Genomic DNA, 18,337 nt, shown 5'->3' with positions numbered 1-18,337 from the left:
AAATCGAATGACAACGCAATGCTCAACAGATTTATTATTGTTTGGTTCAGAACTGTGCTACGGTGTGTATGTGGCTTTCTTCCCGGATGAAAACAACATCCATTGACCCTCTTTTGCTAGATCGCACGCATCAATCCAAAGTCCTAACAAAATGGAAATAGAATAATATTTGTACAAATCTTTTTTTCATATAATAACGGTTTGGCAAATGGAAACGTGTTGTAAATATTACAAGATAAAATAAATATTGCTGAATGGTCCATACAAATTAGCTTATAATTTAACCTCATTTGCATATTGCTCTGTTTAATTTTATTTTATGTGTATATATAGTTTCTTGATCATGAGCAGCGCCCGATGCTGTGTGTACGGGAAGTTCTGTTCTCATGTGATTTTATGTACTTAGTGACTAATATGGTACATAATTATGTCATTCAAACGCTTTTATTGTCCCCCGCTTGAAAAGTGGGGGATATTAATTTGGGTTTGTCCGTCCGTCCGTCCGTCTTTCTGTCTGTCTGTAACGCTTTCGTTTCCACACGATATCTCGAGAACCCTTTGATCTTTTGCATTGAAATTTAGCATAGCAACTCCCTATGGACTAAGGAAGAACCCTATTGATTTTGAAGTTAAAAGGTCAAAGGTCAAGGTCATAATTAAGCAAATTCTGTCTGTTATAACACTTTCGTTTCCACACGATATCTCTAGAACCATTTGAGCTTTTGCAATGAAATTTCACATAACAACTCCCTGTGGCCTAATGAAGACCCCTATTGATTTCGAGGTCAAAACGTCAAAGTTCAAGGTCGTGAATTTATACATTCTGTCTGTGTGTAATACTATCACTTCCGGGCGATATTTCAAGAAGATTTTGAGTTTATGCAATGTAATTTTATTTCCCTAGGACCTCTCTCACCCCTCTCAAAGTGCCCCGCCCCGTTTGTTTTATTAGTATTTATAGTATTACATGTTGCTATTTTTAGCACAGAGCATGAAGAGAGTTATTGCGTATAAAACAGGTTCTCGGCGGACTTTATGTTCTTATTACTGTAATAGGGTTCTTGGAATGACAACATCATTTTTCTGGTTTAGTTGATTTTATTAGTAGTACAAGTATAAGTAGTAGTAGACCCTGTAATAACAATAACAATTATTAGACAAGATGAAAAATATGTATACAACTGCAATATAGTATTTGTTATCATTACAAATTCATACATGTATTTTATAGTTCATATTCTCTTTGTATTAAATTTATATAAAAATAATTACCACTTCTTTATCACAGATCAATTCATCATAAAAATAATTCCTTTGACAATTTAGTAATTTAAAATAAAAGAAAATCATAATAATTTATCATAATCATTATCTGATTTTAAATAATTCAGAATCAAATAATCTTACTGAACATTTACACAGAAATATGATTTCATGCATTCGACTGAATACAAATGAAATTCAATTCAACACAAAATGTAAACATGCAAGACAAATACTCAAAATAAAGTTCTGTCAACACATACGTATATAATAGAACTACACAAACATAAAACACATGAATTACCTTCAATATGGTCAAAAGGTCTTGATATTAGATACTACTACATATGCATACACATGCATGTCAGTCCTAGAAAGAATGCATAAAAATGAGTAATCTCCCTTAGCTGATATAAACATAGGTAATCAGAGATTACAGAGCTCACCTCAACGAATGTTGCCTTTAAGTAAGGCAAAGTCACACAATTACCCAACAAAAAGTGTACATCCAAAAATGCAACATTTATGAAATTTGGATCTGATACTTTGAAATAGACCTATATAAAAACTTCAATCTAGTTCTTCATCACAAAAATGTGATCAAATCCAGCATCTGAAGCAAGTTTAAGAGTTTTCATCCCTTGATGCATCATTTGGGCAAGTTTGGTTTATTTAAGCCTTATAGTTTCTTGGTGATAGACCTGCACCCATAACTTTTTACCTGGTCCATTATCTGGAAAATGTATGTCGAATTCAGCATCCGGAACAAGTCCATTAGTATGCATCCTAAGATGTATCATCCATGCGAGTTTGCACAATATAGGGCTAATAGTTAATTAAAAATGAAACCTGCTTAAAAATTTAATCTCCTCATTCATCCAGAAAAAAATGTAGTTCAGATTCAGCATCTGAAGCCAGCCTGGTAGAATGCAACCTTAGATGTATCATCCATGCAAGTTTGGTCATTAAAGAGCTCATAGTTACTTGGAAATGAATCCTGCATCAAAAACTTTAACCTGTTCACTCATCCAGAAAATGTAGGTCAGATTCAGCATCCGAAGCAAGTCTGGTAGTATGCATCCCAAGATGTATCATCCACGCAAGTTTAGCCATTATAGGCTCATTGTAACTTGGAAATGAATCCTGCCCCAAAAACTTTAACCTGTTCACTCATCCAGAAAATGTAGGTCAGATTCAGCATCCGAAGCAAGTCTGGTAGTATGCATCCTAAGATGTACCATCCATGCAAGTTTGGTCAACATAGGGCTTATAGTTACTTGGAAATGAGACCTGCACCAAAAACATTAACCTGTTCAATCAACCAGAAAATGTAGGTCAGATTCAGCATCCGAAGCAATTCTGGTAGTGTACATCCATAGATGTATCATCCATGCAAGTTTGGTCAACATAGGGCTTATAGTTACTTGGAAATGAGACCTGCACCAAAAACATTAACCTGTTCACTCAACCGAAAAATGTAGGTCAGATTCAGCATCCAATGCTAGTCTGCTAATGTGCATCCTTAGATGTATCATCCATGCAAGTTTGGTCAACATAGGGCTTATAGTTACTTGGAAATGAAACCTGCACCAAAAACATTAACATGTTCACTCAACCGGAAAATGTAGGTCAGATTCAGCATCCGAAGCAATCCTGGTTATGTGCATCCTTAGATGTACCATCCATGCAAGTTTGGTCAACATAGGGCTTATAGTTCCTTGGACATGAGACCTACACCAAAAACTGCACCAAAAATGTTAACCTGCTCCAAAAACATTAACCTGGTCATTCCTTTGCTGAAATTGCAGCATCTGAAACTTTGACTGGTACAGTGAAACACATTAGAAGCATCTTTCATGCATGTCTAATCAATATAGGACAAAAAAGTACTTAAAAAGAAAACCACTCCAAAAAACTTAACCTGCGACACTGACACCGAAGCCGAGGGTATTACATAAGCTCCCCCAACTTCGTTGATGTTAGCTAAAAATCTTTAATAATGATAACTGATTAATTTAATGAAAAATACCTATGCTTTTAATTGAAAAGGATTATTTAAATTATATGAAATAAAAGATAAAATTACTTTTATGATAAATAGCATTACAGTTATACAAATTATTTACAAAATTAGTTTTACAACTTTACATATTTATTCATTTCACTCAGTCCTACATATATAAAATTTCATGACCGAACTCAGAGTGAAATGTCATATAAAATATTTATGTTTCTCATTTACACAAGTACACAAACTCTCAAACTTTTACTCACCATTCTAACACCTTTTTCACTCATTTTCACACAAAATCACAATCATACAAAATAATATAACAACAGACCTGAGATCCTTGAAATACACCCTCAATGAAAATATAGATGAAGTGAATTACAGATTGTACCAAAATAGTACACTCAGGAGTCACCAAGATAAACATGTACACCCTGTCCTCTTGGACACGAAGACTGGTATATGACCAGTTCTACCCAAAAATAACTCTACCCACAAAGAGATTTCCCTCCAAAATCTCGACCAATGAAATCTCATTGTCGGGTCACTTCATAGGTCACTGACCTCTCAAAGTTTATAGCTATAAGTAAGTATAAGGGAAAACTTATATCTAATAATTCTTAATTCATTTCTAAATAATTATAATAAGAGCTTCTAAAGTATAATATACCTTAAATAAATAATAAACTGCTGAAATATAAATAAGTTAAATTAAATAAATTCCTGGAAATAATCATATTAAAATTATTTAGCAGATAATAATATGCATGTCAAATAAATGAAAAATTCTAAAATACTAAAACTATACACTCTTTTTAAATATTTACACTTTACCACATATTCCCCCCAGGTGGCAAATGACGTCCTCGTCATGCTAACCATGGTCGATGATGTTAAGAATCGTTGCTGCGACATCTTTCTCCATCCCTGAAAATAAATCCGTATTGGAAACAAGACTTTGTATACAATTGATTTTCTCTTCCCATGGTGACTGCACCATTGACTTTGTGTTATACTTACCTGAAGAATACCACTCTGGTGGTTTTCTTACCCTCTGTGATCTTCTCAATGGTACTGGTAATGATGTTTCAGGTAAGGGTACCTCTTCCTGAACATCTGCTGTTTCTGTCTCTTTGGTATCTTTGTTCTCTTGTACCACTTCCTGATTTTCTTGCACAATTTCCTCATTCTCCGGTATAACCTGTGGTTTCTCCAGTATAACCTGTGGTTTCTCTGGAATAATCTGTGGTTTCTCTGGTATAACCTGGTGTTGTTCTGGTACAACCTGCTGATCAGCATCATCCTTCTCATCCTTCTTGAAAATTTTTCTGGTCTTGACTGTTTTAACATCATATGTCTCATCGTCAGAAGAAGAATCATTTATAGACTGGGAATCAGTCACTAAATTCTCTCTTTCTGTGATCTCTTTATTTCGTGTCAGCCTGGTTCTTGGCTTAGGGATGGGTTTTGTGTCCTGCAGTGGAAAATCTGTGGTCTCGGCTTTAAAACCAATGGGTAACAGTAAATTCCGGTGTAAGTTTCTTTTCCTTCCTAATCCGTCTTCTCTCATAACTGTGAATAATGGAATGTCTTTGTTGGGTTGGTCAATAAAAAAATGAATTATTATTATTAGGGATGTCAAAATTGTCAATAACTGATATTCAAATATTCGGTAGTAGTATTCGAATATATTCGAATATTCGATAAAATAAATACATCTTGCATTATAATATGTTATATCTTCACTCTTTTGTCAAGCAATATATACGTTTTATGTCATTATTTTGGAATAAAATTCTATGTAGAGTTTTGTTAACGCACTCTAATTATATTCTTAAAATATTTTACAGAATATATGAAGAGTTTTTATCCAAAATGTAAAAAAAAATTCCCATGAAAATTCAAAAGATTCTTTTGATAAGTTCCAGATTAATTAATCATCTTACCAAAGTGTAAACTGATAACCCTACAAATTTATACCACACAGAACAATTATCTAATGAAGAAAAATTAAACGCAATTAATTTTAGCTAATTAATTTCCTGATAAAGATTTTAAATGATGTATACATAAACAAAAATGTGTCCTTTCAACAATACAAACTAATTCTAAGTACTGGACACTGTTATACATCTAATTAAATGATCAAATGAATAATTTATACTATTTTAATAGACACACTCTTCACACCTTTAGGGTAATCCAAGAGGAGTGTCTTTTAATATTGTTTTAAATAAAATATTATTGGTCAACAATAAGAATTTGATTCAATTTCTGATAAAACTTCAGTTTTTGCCAGATTTTTCTTTTCTTTTTGATGCTTGTATACTTAAAATCCGAATATTCGAATCATGAATTTATATTCGAATATCAACTCATCGAATGAATATTCGAATATTCGAATATTCGTTGACATCCCTAATTATTATGTATGGTGTATCCTCCCATTTGTCTGAAATTTTGTGTTTTCCCTCGAATGTTAAAATTTTTACTAAAACTCTGTCTCCTTTTTGTAAAGATATTCCTCTAGCCTTACTGTCATATGTTGTCTTTTGTCTCTTTTGTGCCTCCTTTACATTCTTCTCTGCTAATTCGTATGCGCTCGCAAGCCTTTCCCTCAATTCACTGATGTACTTCGTCTTGCAATCCTGATTTTCTTTTCTAATTCCAAATGCAATATCTATTGGTAATCTCGGATTCCTTCCAAACATTAGAAAATATGGTGATACTCCTGTTGTTTCATGTTTGGTACAATTGTAGGCATGAACGAGTGATGGTACATAAGTTTTCCTATCATTTTTCTTCTCTTTTTCCAAAGTTCCTAACATATTTAAAAGTGTTCTGTTAAATCTTTCGCACATGCCATTTCCCATTGGATGGTAACTGGTTGTCCTAGATTTCTTCATACTTGTCAAAATGCAAAGTTCTTTGATGATGGCACTTTCGAAATTGGTCCCTTGATCTGAGTGTATTCTTTCTGGTATCCCATAATGCACTATAAAGTTTTCAAATAAGGCTCTTGCTGTTGTTTTAGCCGTCTGATTGTGAGTTAGAATGGCTTGAGCATAGCGAGTAAAATGGTCTGTAATGATGAGTATGTTCTCCTGTCCTTCTTCAGATTTTTCCAGGCTCAGGAAATCCATACACACGAGTTGTAAGGGAAAATAAGTCTCGATGTTTATAAATGGAGCTCTTTGATTCACTGGTGTTTTTCTTTTAACACATCTCCCACATGAACGTAACCAATCCTCTACATCTCTGTCTATTCCTGGCCAGTAAAATCTTTCTCGTATTAATGACAATGTTCTATCTTTTCCAGGGTGGCCCATATCATTGTGTAATGCTCTCAAAACTGTATTTATATGATCTGATGGTAGAACTAGCTGTTTCTTGATTTCCTCATTGTAGATAACTTCTCTGTACAGTATGTCATTCAGCAATTTGAGGTGATGAAATTGTCTGATGTAAGGTGATGGTCCAATTTCTGCAACTGTTGGTTTTCTGCCTAACTTCACAAAATTAATGATCTTGTGTAATTCTGGGTCTATGTTCTGTGCTTTTGTCTAATCTATGATCTCTTTGTCTAATGCAATTGTTCCTTCATCTTCCATATTTATTGTTGTTGATAAGTTTTCTATATAAGGTCCAGAAATCCTAGAGTTGCAGATGGCCTTGACTGAATCTAAGGAAATTGACTCCATGTTAACAGGTGGTGGAATTCAACTAAGTCCATCAGCATCATTGTTCTTCTTTCCTGGTCTGTATAGCATATTAAAATTAAATGCTGACAATGCGGCAAGCCATCAGTGTCCTGTGGCGTCTAGTTTGGCTGTCGTTAGCACATACGTCATAGGGTTGTTATCCGTCAGCACTGTTAAATCCTGTCCATAAAGGTAATCTTTAAATTTGTCACAAATGGCCCATTTCATAGCAAGGAATTCTAATTTATGTGGGGGGGTATCTAGCCTCTGACTTCGTTAATCCTCTGCTAGCATATGCGACTACTCTCTTCATCCCGTCCTGATGCTGGTATAAAAAACAGCTCCTAATCCTACTCCAGATGCATCAGTGTGAAGCTCAAAAGGTGAACGGCTGTCAGCATATGCTAATATTGGTGCAGATGTTAGATGGCATTTCAAAGTTCTAAAGGCTTCTTCCTGCTTTGCTCCCCATTCCCATTTCCTAACGTTTGCTTTCCTAGTCTTCTGTTTCTGTGGCGATGGCATAAGATCTGTCAGAGGTTTACTTGCCTTGCTAAAATCCTTTATAAATCATCTGTTGTATCCTACAAAACCGATGAACTTTCTTACCTCTTCGTTGACTTTATCCATCTTTTCCGGGTCGATCTCAATTCCCTCTGATGATACAATGTGCCCTATATATATTACCTTATCCTAGAAGAAACTACATTTTTTTGGTGATAACTTCAGATTGGCCTGTCGTATCCTAGTGAGTACTTTTTCCAAGTTTTGTAGATGTTCCTCGAATGTTCTTCCAAATATGATGATGTCGTCAATAAATATGCAGCATATGTTCAGATGGTAGTCATGTAGGATATTTTCCATCATGCGTTGGTATGTTGCCGGTGCATTTGTCAATCCAAATGGCATTCTTTCATACTCGAAAAATCCTAAAGGACCAACAGTGAATGCTGTCCTTTCTTTATGACTCTCTTTGATCTCAATCTGATGGTATCCACTTTTCATGTCAATAATACTGAAGTATTTGCTGCCTTCTAAGCAATTAAAAATTTCCTCCATTCTAGGTAAAGCATAACTGTCCTTCTTAGTGATCTTGTTGAGTTGCTTGTAATCCACATAGTCTTAAGGTTCCATTTTTCTTTCTGACTAGAACGACGTTGGATGCCCAAGGACTGTGGGAAGGTCTTATTATGCCCATTGTCAAAAGTTGTTGAATATGTTTCTTGACTTCATCGTACATGGATGGTGGTATACTACGGTATCGTTGTTTGAATGGCTTATCGTCCAATAAATCAATCCTATGCTTGACCTGATCTGTGTGTCCTATGTCATTGTCACCAGTGGAAAATATATCTCTGAATGACTCTATGAGTTGTTTTCCTCTCTGATATTCTTCGTCTGATAATGTTGACTTCATAATGGTTATTTTCTTCATGACATCTGCATCTGCTGTCTCAATAGTCTGTGGCATCTGTTCTATTGTGACTTGCTGTACCTCGCAGATGACTGCTCTGGGTGGAATGTTGATAGTTCTTGTTGTCACATTTGAAACACATATATTGATGATTTGCTTAGTGTTGTTGCAGTTATAATCTATAAGCTGCGGTTCAACATCTAAATCCTGATAGCAGTATGAGTTTTCTGATGATTGCAGAATACATGTTGTATTGACATAGGGAATTTGTTTGTACATTCCCCCTGGAATTTCCATGACGGAATTTGGCTGAATAATTAATGGATGGTGAGATGCATTTCTTATTAAAGCTAAAGTATTGTTATTCCTGTTGAGTTCTTTTTCCCGAATGGTGATGCATCTAAAGGCCAAATACCATGAAGTTCTCAATTTAGAATTTTGTAGATATTTGTTGCCATGTTGTTCTCTGAGTTTATCCATGATTGTCAGCAGAATATTGGTGCCTAGTAAAATGGGAACTTCAGAACTGTAGTTGCTCGTTGGCGTCACAAGAAGTAGTATCGGAAAATTTTCCTGTAAATCTGGAATTTGGATTTCAAGTTCAATGTAGCCTAAATAAGGAAGCTTTTCTCCACCTGCACATTCAATATCCAAGATATGAGCCAAATCTTGTAATTTTGCATCCTTTAAATTTTCTTTTAGAAATTTTCTGATACAGTTGAGACTGTTGATCCAGTATCTAGCAAACATTTAACAGGCTACTGTCTGATAAATATTTCTGCTTCTGTAGGCTCACCAGTTAATCCTGCTGGCACTCTGTTTCCTTCGTTTGTAAGACCTAATTGTGTAGTTCAAGATAATTGATGGCCCTGTTCCATAGGCTTCTTCATGTTTAAATTCTTGCGTGTATGGTCTATTTTCACTCTACAGCTTAATTTAATGTGGCCATACTGTCCACAACGAAAACACTGCACTTCATCCATGCCATGCGTTCGCGGTGTTGGTGGTCTCTGGTTGAATTGAGATTGAAATGGTCGAAACTGTCTAATCTGCTGCCCTTGTTGTAGAAATCTTGGTTGGTATTGATTTACCAATGGAAATCTTTGTCTAAATTGAAGACCTGGTCTTACATATTGCTGATTTGATGAATAATTTTGACCTTCCTGTCTTCCTGGCTGTTTCTTTGATTCATATTTGCCCATCCTGACTGAGAGTTGTTGTATCATCCCCTTGATTTCCTGCATATCACTGGAATCATTGAAAATGGTCGCTTTGGCAATTTGCTTCATTCCTGTGGTAGATACTCTTGACACTTGATCCATCTCGATTTGTCTTAGAGCTACTCGTAAACCATCAAAATCTTCTATTGCGTCATACTTGTGACCACTTATGTCTTTCAAAGATGGCTTCAGTCCTGTCCATAACATTGACTGAAGCATACCATCCATAGCGTTCCTTCTAACTATTCCTTGAATAACAGCTTTGCCTAAAATATCTTCTAGGCGACAACTCCACGCAGTAACCGTCTCATCTTCCTTTTGTCTAGCTCCATAAAAATGAGCGAGGATATCTTCTTTCTTTTCTATATCTCCAAAAACACAGTCCATTTTCTGCAATATTTCCTCAATGGAAGCTTCAGGACCTATCCTCATCCGAACTCTTCCTGCTTCTCCTTTCAGTGATCGTCTAATTGACTGAAGTATCAATGGACGTGAATATATCTCTTCCTTCAATAAACAACTGACCTCATATCTCCAAAGGTCATATGATGTTTCGTTCTTATTCATCCCTCCTGAGAATGTAGAAATCTTTGGTGGTTCCTTTAGAATACTTGTCATCACTGTCTCTGTAGATGACACAGGAAATGGACTACTAGAGCTGCAATCCTCTTTCATCTTAAATTTCTTGGGTTTCACCAATGGAGGTTGTAAGAGAGGTATTTTCATCTAGATGCGTATCAATGCTAGTCTCGAGCTCTGGATCCTTCTTAAAAGTCATTGGTGGAAAGTTGAATTGTTTCCCTTTCTCTGCCTCTGCTTTTTGTATGCCTCCTGTTAATATTTCTCCTGATTTCTTCAGGTATTCCTGCATCCATGCTTTAAGATCAGTTGGATTAATAACTTTTGGCATCTCTTTCAATTCCTTAAGTGTTTTTAATAAACTGTCGTACTCATCCTCAGTTTCATTTTCTTGTGTTTCATTTGTTTCCTGACTCTCTTCTCCTGTATTTTCCAATTAAGTGTTCTTTTTATCTTCCCCAGTTGCCATGCTGTTTGTAGTCGGAGTTTGCGGAAAATAGAATTGAATATTCAAAACACGAAAACGCGTTGTACATGTACACTCGAGTAATATCACGACTAAGTCACAGGAGATTTCAAAATCAAGTTGTAATTCCTAAATTCTAAATAAATTTAAATAAAGTAAACAACTAAACTTAATTAAATTCACTAATTATCAGCTGAAAAAAAAATAATTAAACCTGAAATGCAAATTTGATTAGATGTCTTATCAAACTAAATAACTATTGGCCTAATTAATACTATGAAAAATAAATGAGGACAACTGATGACATACTAAAATTGATCAGAAATGTAACCTACTTACAATCAACAGAACCAAATACAACACAACCCCTTGAACAACAAACCACTGAACTTCAAATCACAACTTCAAAGAAAATACAACTGGGTGCAATCAAATGTGTGTTTCCTTTCAGTCAACACTATCTCTCAACTTATCTGAAATTCCTAATGGTTTATACTCCTATTTATTTCATTTAATGAATGCTTTTCTTTTCAAAAATAAATAAATGAATGCCTTATCTGAATACCAACAAAAAAAAAAAAAAAAATAAATAAAAAATAAAGGGAGAGAAAAAAATGTAAACAAACACACTTCCGGTACCGTGACCTTGACCTTGACTTAATTCAGAAAAACACCAAAAATTCGAGTATGACTATGCAAGTCAAGTAAATACACAACAAGCTCTTACCATATTGTCTACAGAGTCAAATATACACATTAAACACACAATAATGTTTCTGCAGAATAGCAAGTAATTGTATGCATACAGTAAATTTGTCTAGGCCTAGATTATTACTAAGGGAAACACAATTCGTTGACACAAGTGCATTTTGACGACGATGAATTCTGTCTGGTTCAGAACATGCGTACACAGAGCTCAGTTCTATATGTAAATATCGCACTACAGCTAAGTATATTTACCAGAAGTAGAACTTCTTAATGTCTTGGTCCCTGATTCCTTGATTCCTGATCCCTCCGGAGGTAAATATCGAATTATTCCAGCGTTGAACAGTTGGAAAACACAAATGCCCACATGCACACTTTACTTTCACTTTCCGGTGTTGGGGGTGAATTCCGAGCCCGATCTAAATACCAGGACTGAGTTGTAGTAGAAACACCATCGTTGGGTGCCAAAATGTAATAGGGTTCTTGGAATGACAACATCGTTTTTCTGGTTTAGTTGATTTTATTAGTAGTACAAGTATAAGTAGTAGTAGACTCTGTAATAACAATAACAATTATTAGAAAAGATGAAAAATATGTATACAACTGCAATATAGTATTTGTTATCATTACAAATTCATATTTTATAGTTCATATTCTTTTGTATTAAATTTATATAAAAATAATTACCACTTCTTTATCACAGATCAATTTATCACAAAAATAATTCCTTTGACAATTTAGTAATTTAAAATAAAAGAAAATCCTAATAATTTATCATAACCATTATCTGATTTTAAATCATTCATAATCAAATAATCTTACTGAACATTTACACAGAAATATGATTTCATGCATTCGACTGAATACAAATGAAATTCAATTCAACACAAAATGTAAACATGCAAGACAAATACTCAAAATAAAGTTCTGTCAATACATACGTATATAACAGGTCGGAGAGAATACTCGAAATCGGGTATTATCCGTGAAATCGCGTATAATACTCGATATTAGGGTATCGTTGAATCCGCGAAATCGGGTATAGGAGGTGTATAATCACCTAATAAAACTTAAACAATGGGATGGCGCATGTTGCCGAGTTAACTTTCATCTAGATACACATGTTTTCTAAAGGTATCACTAGCCAAGTAAGAATTTGGGCGTCAAGATTAATGCGCTCGGGACAACAAATCCCCGTGGAGCACAGTACATTTCATGATCTGCACACAAAAAGGCGTTCGATTTGCTTTATATTTTTCCTTATGTTGAAAGTATATGCATCTTCCTAATGTTCATTCCCAACACAACAGAATTGTAAAGTATCAGAATTCGGGAATTTATAATAATTCCACATCAACACGACAAACATGAACAATTTGTAAATAAATCAAATTATACGGAAACACATTTCACACACCAGATATGATGCCATGTATAAACAAGGGATTGTCTATCGTATCTAATTATGCGTCATTGATAACTTTCACAATCATCCTGTGCATAAAAACAAATTTATTCATGAATGTATAAATAATGTAATGATAAACATGTCTAAAATTTCAGCTAAAAGAACCCTTTTTCTCTTTTTTTGAAAATCTTTTCTTTTTCATTTATCATTCAAACATATTTGCAGAATATGTCTTCAACATTTTAGCAGAGACAGTGATAGTTTCAGGAATACAGCTTATGAGAGAACATAACTGTTGAATCGTTTAATTTCGCTAAGTCATCAATATTTTACCATTTCTTGGTGACTTCAAAAGGGGGGGGGGGGGGGTTAAAGGCTTCTTGAACACCTCTGACAAAACAACCTCGACTGTGTTCTACATGTGTCCAAGAGACCTCTCTTTGAATGTCACGGTCGGTTAAACTCGGTCATATATTTTTAATCGTAGGGAAGATTTATTCATCAAATAAAAATCATATGCATTGTAGGTAAACAAAAAGCAACCTGTTATTTTCTAACACAATATAAAACTACAAGTAACTAGAATTCATATTTATTTTTTAAACACATTTTTTCATTATAGATGAGTATTAGGAAAAGTTATTGCCATGAGTTATAAGTATCATAGATAAAATAACTAAAAGAAAACTGTGACATATTGTCTAGAACCAATCAGATTCGTGCGTTGTATTAGCATATTATAATGAAGTATAAGATAGCGATATAAAAAAAAATATAGAAGGTAAAGAGGTAAAATTTACCCTATCTATCAAATAGTATAATAAAGAAAGGAAGTGGCTACGATTTTTATGAAATTTTAATGTCCGATTAGGAATTATATTCCCAAAATGTAAGACAAGAGTTTCCAAGGCAATTGAACACTCCATTATTTCAGTTTGTTCATTAACATGTTCATAAACGTAAAAACTATGAGAAATGTGAAAACTTGACTATGTAATTCATATTTCAATATGACTGTACCTCGATCGATCTATATTGAGAAATTCAATGTATTATAAGCTCATGAAAAAATGTACACATTTGACTTTTATTTATACCAACCCCCCCCCCCCACCCCCCACCCCCCCCCCCCCCAAAAAAAAAAGAAAAACCTGTTCATATGACTTCTCGCTCTCAATTTTCACACAAAATTTAATGCATAAAATAAAGGTAAAATAGCACATCTTGTATCGATTAAAATGGAACCAAAAAATTTACTGTGTCTTTTAATAAAAATTCAATGCTAAATTGACATAAAAAAAAAAATACTCACCTTCAATTAGCTATTTTCAAACTGTTTTCCTGTGGGTATTTATTTAATCTTATTTTATTTTCTTCTTTAAAATAACGTTGGTATTCTATAATGGCAGAGATATACAATTATGACTCGTTTATACTGTACTTTCTAACTGTTAGGAATAATTTATATTTCACGAGAAAGGGACGCCATACATTTTTTCAGTAAAAATACATAACACGGCGTTAGTCGTTTAATTTCTTTAATAATAAAATTTCACGTTTTATGAATAGTGCACAAATTACAAAATTAAGTATATGGAATACTTTAATGGGAAATAAAGACAAACGAAGTGTAGTTATTTGATTTTAGAAATTATATTGAAAAATAATAACGCCATTGTGTCCTCTTTGTTACCCCAGCAGTGTTTGTCGTGTGATTTTAAACTTATTTGACAACCGTATGAATTAGGTTTAATAAAAATAAATCCACAAGATACTGATGTACAAGTAACAGTTACTGGCATAATGCGCCGTTGCTTTATTCTTTAGTTTTTATAGAAAGTTGCACGGAATACCCGATTTCGCGGATTCAACGATACCCTAATATCGAGTATTATACGCGATTTCACGAATAATACCCGATTTCGAGTATTCTCTCCGACCTGTATAATAGAACAACACAAAATTACCTTCAATATGGTCAAAAGGTCTTGGTATTACATACTACCGCATATGCATACACATGCCTGTCAGTCCTAGAAAGAATGCATAAAAATGAGTAATCTCCCTTAGCTGATATAAAAATCTTTAATAATGATAACTGATTAATGAAAAATACCTATGCTTTTAATTGAAAAGGATTATTTAAATTATATGAAATAAAAGAAAAAATTCCAAATTTTATGATAAATAGCATTATAGTTATACAAGTTATTTACAAAACTAGTTTTACAACTTTACACTAATTTATTCATTTCACTCAGTCCTACATATGTACAATTTCATGACCGAAACCAGAGTGAAATGTCATATAAAATATTTATGTTTCTCATTTACACAAGTACACAAACTCTCAAACTTTCACTCACCATTCTAACACCTTTTTCACTCATTTTCACACAAAATCAAAATCACAATCATACAAAATAATATAACAACAGACCTGAGATCCTTGAAATACACCCTCAATGAAAATATAGATGAAGTGAATTACAGATTGTACCAAAATAGTACACTCAGGAGTCACCAAGATAAACATGTACACCCTGTCCTCTTGGACACGAAGACTGGTATATGACCAGTTCTACCCAAAAATAACTCTACCCACAAAGAGATTTCCCTCCAAAATTTCGACCAAAGAAATCTCATTGTCGGGTCACTTCATTGGTCACTGACCTCTCAATGTTTATAGCTATAAGTAAGTATAAGGGAAAACTTATATCTAATAATCCTTAATTCATTTCTGAATAATTATAATAAGAGCTTCTTAAGTATAATATACCTTAAATAAATAATAAACTGCTGAAATATAAATAAGTTAAATTAAATAAATTCCTGGAAATAATCATATCAAAATTATTTAGCAGATAATAATATGCATGTCAAATAAATGAAAAATTCTAAAATACTAAAACTAAACACTCTTTTTAAATATTTACACTTTACCACATTACATATATTAGAACTGTTTAATAAAGGCTAAATAAATCAAACACCATAGATTGTGTAAAATTTTGACAATACCGAACATGAATGTATACATGTGTGTGACTTCACTTCTGCATATACTTGACTTCATGAAAAGCGATTCCGTGGTCTAGTGGTATGTTTCTCGCTTCCCCTGAGGTCCCGAGTTCAAGTCCTGGACGGACAACTTTTTTTTTTAAATACTTTTTTTTTTTTTTACTAAATAATAGTATTCAGCACGCGAAATGAAATATTTACGAGGTCTGGCTTGTACAAACTCATAAAATCATTACAGTGTTATAAATATTCCATATAAAAAGAATCTTCTATACACTAATAAAGAATAAGCAATTAAATCTTTATATCGATAATGGTATATTTTATTTGCTTTAGTATACATGCATGTATACATTTAATAATTCTACAAATTCAGTGAGGGGGATCCAACTCCCCCCCCTCCCACCCTCCCCCCGAACTGCGCATGTTTTACTTTTTCCTTAAGCGGGGGACTCAAATTCTCTGAATTAGCTTGTTTTATTTTTCATCTTAATATAATTCCATTGAAATAGGCTCTATTCAAGATAGAAAGATATTTTTTCACGAGTCTTTAAAAATTTGATTAGATGTGTTTAGTGAACACAGGAAGTAAGAACTTCGCTTGACTAGGATTGACACTCGGTCTATGATATCAGAGCAATGGCGCGAACAATTTACTATCAAATTATGCATGATAAGAAATTCATACTTCGAAACTCTAAAACATGAAATACCGGTAAGTTCATTTTCTAACAAAGAAATTTAAAGAAAATATTGATTAAGTGTGTAAATTTTCCCAAATTAAAAAGATGTGTTTGTGAAACACTTATGCCCCAGATTGGCAGCTCATGGCGAGGGTTGAAATTTAATTTATTCTCAAATGCAAATTAAACTCAAAGGTCAATGTCAAAAGGTCAAAATTGTAGTACCCAAAGGAATGTCTTGACACACAGAATACACTTATGCAAATATGAAAGCCTTTGTACTAACTGTTCAAAAGTTATGGTCAAGCTATTTAAAGTTTTTTTTAAAAGTGGGCCAAACTCCAATATCAAGGTCAAGAGGTCAAATATTTTATACTCAGTGAAAGGTCTTGTCACAGCAAATACACATGTGAAGTGTAAAAGCCCTAGCACTAAATATTCAGATTTTAGTTTTGCTATGGTTAAAGTTAGGAATACTTTATAAAGTGGTTCAAACTCCTAGGTCAAAGCCACGAGGTCAAATTTGGGGGTACCTTAAAAAAGGTCTTGTCATAAGGAATACATCTGTGAAATAAGAAAGCAATAGCCCCACCCACTCACAGGTTATGGACAAGGTTAATGTTTTTGTGGACAAACAAACAGACGGACAGGGTAAAAATATATACCCCACAATCTTCGATTACGGGGGCATAAAAATGGACACCAGATTTAGGCTGATCCAGAGGTGTGTTGTACCATAGTGGTTTAATAAATATTTTTTTAAAATTAGGACTATTGATTTTTTTATGTATATACCTGTCTTAATCCTCGGATATTGTCTTTTTAACCATTTGCCTTCACGTTTATCCTCAATTTGAACCAGATTTGCATCTTATTTCCGGCAATTCATTTGTAAAGAGATTTTTATGCAGGTCATTTGGACAGTTTATGTGCCTTTATTTACACATTTAGTTTTATATTGAACCTTTTATGAAGGTTCTATAAACTGTCCATTTTTGCATGAAAAAAAATAAATATTATTTTGACTTAAGGTAGGTCCGTACTTTCAGAATTTTCTGTCAAACTGTTTATTCTTTTCTTTGAATATCTTGAATAAGTCATAAACTAACTAAAATACCCATAAAAGACATATCTTTGCAGGTTAATTATGCAACATGTCTCATTGTGCATACCTCAAAAATTTCAAAAGCCAAAATTCAACATAAAAAAGTGTCACATTATATTTTATCTAGCTATGTAACAAATCACATCATAATTATGATAAAACTTATGAAAATCAAAAACATTCATTTGCCAAGAGAATACAAATGGAATCCTACAAAAAGCGACGAATTTTGTCCGCGAGTGTTCTCTCTGGTCCCTTGAACATTCTTCCTGAAATTTTATTTATTTTATGATTAGTATCTGTAATTGTGCTCATTGCATTTAAAAATTGCAAATTGTCAATAGTTGTCATTTAGTACAAACACGGACATAGAATTCTTAATTGCTTTTATGGACCTAAAGCTTTTTAATTTTTTTTATACAAACTAACTTGAGATCTATATTTTTTACATTTTCATTTTAATCACTATCAAAAAAGTATTATTCACCAGAGATAGTTGTCATTATTAAATCGCCAAATCTTGAAGTAATTGTATTTGACAACATTTTTATATCATAATATCGTGTTCTAAAACAACAACACAATTGCATTGCATCGACGTCTGATTTAAATTAAATTATTCAAATTGAATCAGTAAAATTCCATGCAGAAACCTTCAATGTATATTTTCCATGGTTCAAGTTTATGTGTAAGCCCCCCCCCCACCACCACCCCCACCACCTCCACCATGTGCGTGTATTACTCAGCAAAACGAGTAAAAC

At 33.6% G+C, this 18,337-nt stretch overlaps 1 pseudogene; it reads right to left on the bottom strand.

Moving 5' to 3' along the window:
- Positions 1-28: 28 nt before the first annotated feature.
- Positions 29-17,360, bottom strand: LOC134252947 (uncharacterized; annotated as a pseudogene).
- Between the last annotated feature and the right edge of the window lie 977 nt (positions 17,361-18,337).

This window comes from Saccostrea cucullata, unplaced genomic scaffold, assembly GCF_032062105.1.
Source record: "Saccostrea cucullata isolate Sc308-1 unplaced genomic scaffold, CSIRO_AGI_Scuc_v1 ctg6818, whole genome shotgun sequence".
In the NCBI taxonomy this organism is placed as follows: domain Eukaryota; kingdom Metazoa; phylum Mollusca; class Bivalvia; order Ostreida; family Ostreidae; genus Saccostrea; species Saccostrea cuccullata.
Note: the sequence above shows the minus strand (reverse complement) of the source record. Positions and strands in the feature narration are given on the sequence as shown.